This window comes from Triticum aestivum, chromosome 1A, assembly GCF_018294505.1.
Source record: "Triticum aestivum cultivar Chinese Spring chromosome 1A, IWGSC CS RefSeq v2.1, whole genome shotgun sequence".
Lineage (NCBI taxonomy): Eukaryota > Viridiplantae > Streptophyta > Magnoliopsida > Poales > Poaceae > Triticum > Triticum aestivum.
The window spans coordinates 64,599,743-64,605,976 of NC_057794.1; positions in this window are offsets into that span (position 1 = coordinate 64,599,743).

Consider the following 6,234-nt stretch of genomic DNA (forward strand, 5'->3'; position numbering starts at 1 on the left):
CGAAACTCAATATATGGAGGTGGAGTTGGAGTCGGAGACGCAACAGGGGGCCCACGAGGTAGGGGGCGCGCCCTAGGGGGCCAGGCGCGCCCCCCACCCTCGTGGCAAGGTGGTGGGCCCCCTGGCCTTCATCTTTTGCAGGTATTTTTCTTATTTTCTAAAAAGTGTCTCCGTGAAGTTTCAGGTCATTCCGAGAACGTTTGCTCCTGCACATAAATAACACCATGGTAATTCTGCTGAAAACAGCGTCAGTCCGGGTTAGTTCCATTCAAATCATGCAAGTTAGAGTCCAAAACAAGAGCAAAAGTGTTTGGAAAAGTGGATACGTTGGAGACGTATCAACTCCCCCAAGCTTAAACCTTTGCTCGTCCTCAAGCAATTCAGTTGACAAACTGAAAGTGATAAAGAAAAACTTTTACAAACTCTGTTTGCTCTTGTTGTTGTAAATATGTAAAGCCAGCATTCAAGTTTTTAGCAAAGATTATAACTAACCACAATCGCAATAACGCATAGGTCTCAAGTTTACTCATATCAATAGCATAATCAACTAGAGAGCCATAATAAAAAAACTCGGATGACAACACTTCCTCAAAACAATCAGAATATGATATAACAGGATGGTATCTCGCTAGCCCTTTCTGAGACCACAAAACATAAATGCAGAGCGCCTTTAAAGACCAAGGACTGACTAGACATTGTAATTCATGGTAAAAGAGATCCAGTCAAGTCATACTCAATGTAAACTAACAGTAATGAATGCAAATGACAGCAGTGCTCCCCAACTGGTGCTTTTTAATAAGAGAATGATGACTCACCATAAAAGTAAATAGATAGGCCCTTCGCAGAGGGAAGCAGGGATTTGTAAAGGTGCCAGAGCTCGGTTTTGAAACAGAGGTGAATAATATTTTGAGCGGTATACTTTCATTGTCAACATAACAACCAAGAGATGGTGATATCTTCCATGCTACACACATTATAGGCGGTTCCCAAATAGAATGGTAAAGTTTATACTCCCCCTTCCACCACAAGCATCAATCCATGGCTTGCTCGAAACAACGAGTGCCTCCAACTAACAAGAGTCCCAGGGGAGTTTTGTTTGCAATTATTTTCATTTAGTTTGCGTAAAGCATGGGACTGGGCATCCCGGTGACCAGCCATTTATCTCGTGAGTGAGGAGAGGAGTCCACTCCTCTTGAGAATAACCCGCCTAACATGGAAGATACAGACAGCCCTAGTTGATACATGAGCTATTCGAGCATACAAAACAGGATATTGAAGGTTTAGATTTTGGCACATACAATTTTACTTGGAACGGCAGGTAGATACCGTATATAGGTAGGTATAGTGGACTCATGTGGAATAACTTTGGGGTTTAAGGAGTTTGGATGCACAAGCAGTATTCCCACTTAGTACAGGTGAAGGCTAGCAAAAGACTGGGAAGCGACCAGCTAGAGAGCAACAACAGTCATGAACATGCATTAAAATTAATCAACACCGAATGCAAGCATGAGTAGGATATAATCCACCATGAACATAAATATCATGAAGGCTATGTTGATTTTGTTTCAACTACATGCGTGAACATGTGCCAAGTCAAGTCACTTAAATCATTCAGAGGAGGATACCACCCTATCATACCACATCATAACCATTTTAATAGCATGTTGGCACGCAAGGTAAACCATTATAACTCATAGCTAATCAAGCATGGCATAAGAAACTATGATCTCTAGTTGTCATTGCAAACATGTTTATTCATAATAGGCTGAATCAGGAACGATGAACTAATCATATTTACAAAAACAAAAGAGGTCAAGTTCATACCAGCTTTTCTCACCTCAGCCAGTCCATCATATATCATCATAATTGCATTTCACTTGCACGACCGAATAGTGTGAATAATAATAATAGTGCACGTGCATTGGACTAAGCTGGAATCTTCAAGCATTCAATAAGCAGGAGAAGACAAGGCAATATGGGCTCTTTTGTCAGATCAACAATAATGCATATAAGAGCCACTTCAACAATTTAATCATGGTCTTCTCCTATCGACCCCCAAAGAAAAGAAAAGAAATAAAACTATTTACACGGGAAAGCTCCCAACAAGCAAAAGAAGAACAGGAAATATTTTTGGGTTTTTTCTTTTTAATTGCTACTACAAGCATGGAAAGTGAACTAATTAAAAGCTACAACTAATTTTTTTGGTTTTTCTTAAGGTTTATTAAACACACAAGAAGAAACCACAAAAAAGGAAAATAAACTAGCATGGATGATACAATAAAAAAGTATGAGCACCGACATCTAGCAATGAGTGTGTGAGCATAAATGTAATGCCGGTGAGAAATACGTACTCCCCCAAGCTTAGGCTTTTGGCCTAAGTTGGTCTATGGCCACGGCTGGCCTGGTGGATATCCATAATAATAGTTGGGGTCATACTGTGGTGCAGACGAGGAAGACTCCGATTGCCACTGGCTGACAATCATCTCCGGACCCCACTGGTAATTAGACTGTCGTGAAGGATCAAATTGTGGTTCCGGCTCTGGCTCCTCGGCTGGTGCAGGGTTCCGGTAGGCGTGGATAGCCGTCAATGAAACAAGGTACGTGCCTATAGTCAAATCAAACAAAGAAGGAGGAGGCAGGGTAATAGTCTCAGGATGATGTTTATTAAAGAACAATTGATATTTAAGCTCTCCTTCCCTATTCTTAACAATAAAATCATGTGCCACCATACTTTTATAATCTAGATAAACACGAGGCAGAACTTCTTCTTCCTTCTCATAATGCCTAATAGGTATGTTAAAATGTGCAGCTAGGCGTGTAGCATAGATGCCTCCAAAGATGGGGCCCTTGGTACGGTTCAGACTTAACCGTTTGGCAATAATGTCGCCCATACTAAAAGAGTTATCACCGTATAAACCATGGTGCAAAATAATAATATCAGGGATACTTAGGTTTCCACAGTTCCCGCGACCAATTAAGCAATGACTAGCAAATAATGCAAAGTAACGTAAAAACAGGAAAGTGTATGCTAGTGATTCGTGCATCGGAAACCTTCCTTGTTTCCCCTACAGTGATAGTGTCAATAAATCCCTCCACATCATCATGATGTGGTTCTTCTGTGTTGCCCTCAAAAGGGACTAAACAAATCCGACAAAAATCATAAAGTGACATCTCCTTATTCTCATCATATAAATGAAACTCCACCGTAGGTGGTGAGTTCATAGAATGAAAATGAAAGTTTTGCACAAAGGTATTTGTCAGCAAGAGATACTGATCACATTGGTCATGGAGGAAAGCAGTAAAGCCTGCAGTCTGAGCCAATTCATGAAAATCTTCATAAATCCCGGCTGCTCTCAAGAAATCCTCGGAAGGCCATTCACGTGCCCGAACCTCCGCGGTGTGAGGCAGATTATACTTAGTCTTTGGTGCCTTTTCCTTTGAGCTTTGGCTCAATGAGCCCCTCAAAAGTGTACTCATCATTTTCTGAAAAATTCTGAAATTTTTAGTAACTTCAAAATAAAAGCAAACCAAACTCAATAATATTGATAGCAACCACTCCTACAAGTGCCTAGGGCTTATATCATGCATCAAAACTACTTTTGACCATATAAATTTGACATGCAAGCTCAAGAACACGGTCACCTAAGCAGAAAAAATTTGCAATGAATAAAGCACTAGTACAAAAACTAATTGGACCAATGGAGGAGTCACATACCAAGGAACAATCTCCCCAAGCAGTTTTGTGAGAGGTGCTTTGAGCAAGGAGATCGAAAATGGCAGCAAGATGAGCTAGAACTCGTGCTTGAGCTGGTTATTCGTGTTTGTGGGAGGAAGATAAAGTGTGTGGGTGCAGGAATAAGTGGAGGAGGGCCACCATTGGCCCACGAGGTAGGGGGCGCGCCCTAGAGTGGTGGGCGCGCCCTCCACCCTCGCGGCAAGGTGGTTGACCCCCTGGTGTGTTCTCTGTTCCATAAATCCTCAAATATTCTAGAAAAAATCATATTTAATTTTCAGGGCATTTGGAGAACTTTTATTTTCGAGGTATTTTTATATTGCACGGATAATCAGATAACAGACAGACAAATAATTATTTTATTTTACTTAATATAAATAACAGAAAGTAAAAGTGGGATACAGAAAGTTGTGCCTTCTAGTTTCATCCATCTCATGATCACCAAAAGGAATCCACTAACAAGGTTGATCAAGTCTTGTTAACGAACTCATTCCGAATAACATGGAACCGTAGAAATTTCGAATAACACTATGTTACCTCAACGGGGATATGCACATCCCCAATAATAAGAATATCATATTTCTTCTTGACAGTAGGAAGAGGAAATTCAAAACCTCCAAATATAATCGATGGAATTTTTCCAATAGAGTTGATACTATGAACTTGAGGTTGTTTCCTCGGAAAGTTTACCGTGTGCTCATTACCATTAACATGAAAAGTGACATTGCCTTTAGTGCAATCAATAACAGCCCCTGCAGTATTCAAAAAGGGTCTTCCAAGAATAATAGACATACTATCGTCCTTGGGAATATCAAGAATAACAAAGTCCGTTAAAATAGTAACATTTGCAACTACAACAAGCACATCCTCACAAATACCGAAAGGTATAGTAGTTGATTTATCAGCCATTTGCAAAGATATTTCAGTAGGTGTCAACTTATTCAAATCAAGTCTACAATATAAAGAGAGAGGCATAACACTAACACCGGCTCCAAGATCACATAAAGCAGTTTTAACATAGTTTCTTTTAATAGAGCATGGTATAGTGGGTACTCCTGGATCTCCAGGTTTCTTTGGTATTCCACCCTTAATAGTATAATTAGCAAGCATGGTGGAAATATCAGCTTCCGGTATCTTTCTTTTATTTGTAATAATATCGTTCATGTACTTAGCATAAAGATTGGTTTTGAGCATATCAGTTAATCGCATACGCAAAAAGATAGGTCTAATCATTTCAGCAAAGCGCTCAAAATCCTCATCATCCTTTTTTTGGATGATTCGGGAGGAAAAGGCATGGGTTTCTGAACCCAAGGCTCTCTTTCTTTACCATGTTTCCTAGAAACAAAATCTTTTTTATCATAACGTTGATTCTTTGATTGTGGGTTATCAAGATCAACAGCAGGTTCAATTTCTATGTCATTATCATTACTAGGTTGAGCATCATTATGAACATTATTATTAGCACTACCACTAGTTTCAGGTTCATTACCGGATTGAGTTTCAGCATCAGAAATAGAAATATCATTTGGATTCTCAGGTGTTTCAACAATAGGATCACTAGAAGCATGCAAAGTCTTATCATTTTTCTTTTTCTTCTTTTTAGAAGAACTAGGTACATCTATATTATTTCTCTGAGAATCTTGCTCAATTCTCTTAGGGTGGCCTTCAGGATACAAAGGTTCCCGAGTCATTCTACCAGTTCTAGTAGTCAATTTAATAGCATTATAATTATTCTTATTATTCAATTCATTGAGCAAATCATTTTGAGCTTTAAGTACTTGTTCTACTTGAGTGGTAACCATAGAAGCATGTTTACTAATAAGTTTAAGTTCACCTTTGACATTAGCCATATAATCACCCAAGTGTCCAACCATATTTGAATTGTATTTTAATTATCTACCAAAATAAGCATTAAAATCTTCTTGCTTAGCCATAAATTTATCAAACTCATCTAAGCATGGGCTAGCAACTTTAGTAAATGGGATTACAGCTTTATCATATCTATAGAGAGAATTTACCTTTACTACCTGTGTCGGGTTATCAAGACCATGAGTTTCTTCAATAGGTAAAGGATTTGGATTATATGTTTCTTCAACAGGCGGTAAATTAAGACCATGTATTTCTTTAATATGAGGTAAATTCTTAACATCTTCAGCTTTAATACCCTTTTCTTTCATAGATTTCTATGCCTCTTGCATATCTTCAGGACTGAGAAATAGAATACCCCTCTTCTTCGGAGTTGGTTTAGGAATAGGCTCAGGAATTGGCTCCGGAGGTGTCCAATTATTTTCATTTGTCAACATATTATTCAATAGAATTTCAGCTTCATCCGGTGTTCTTTCCCTGAAAACAGAACCAACACAACTATCCAGGTAATCTCTGGAGGCATCGGTTAGTCCATTATAAAAGATATCAAGTATTTCATTTTTCTTAAGAGGATGATCAGGCAAAGCATTAAGTAATTGGAGAAGCCTCCCCCAAGCTTGTGGGAGACTCTCTTC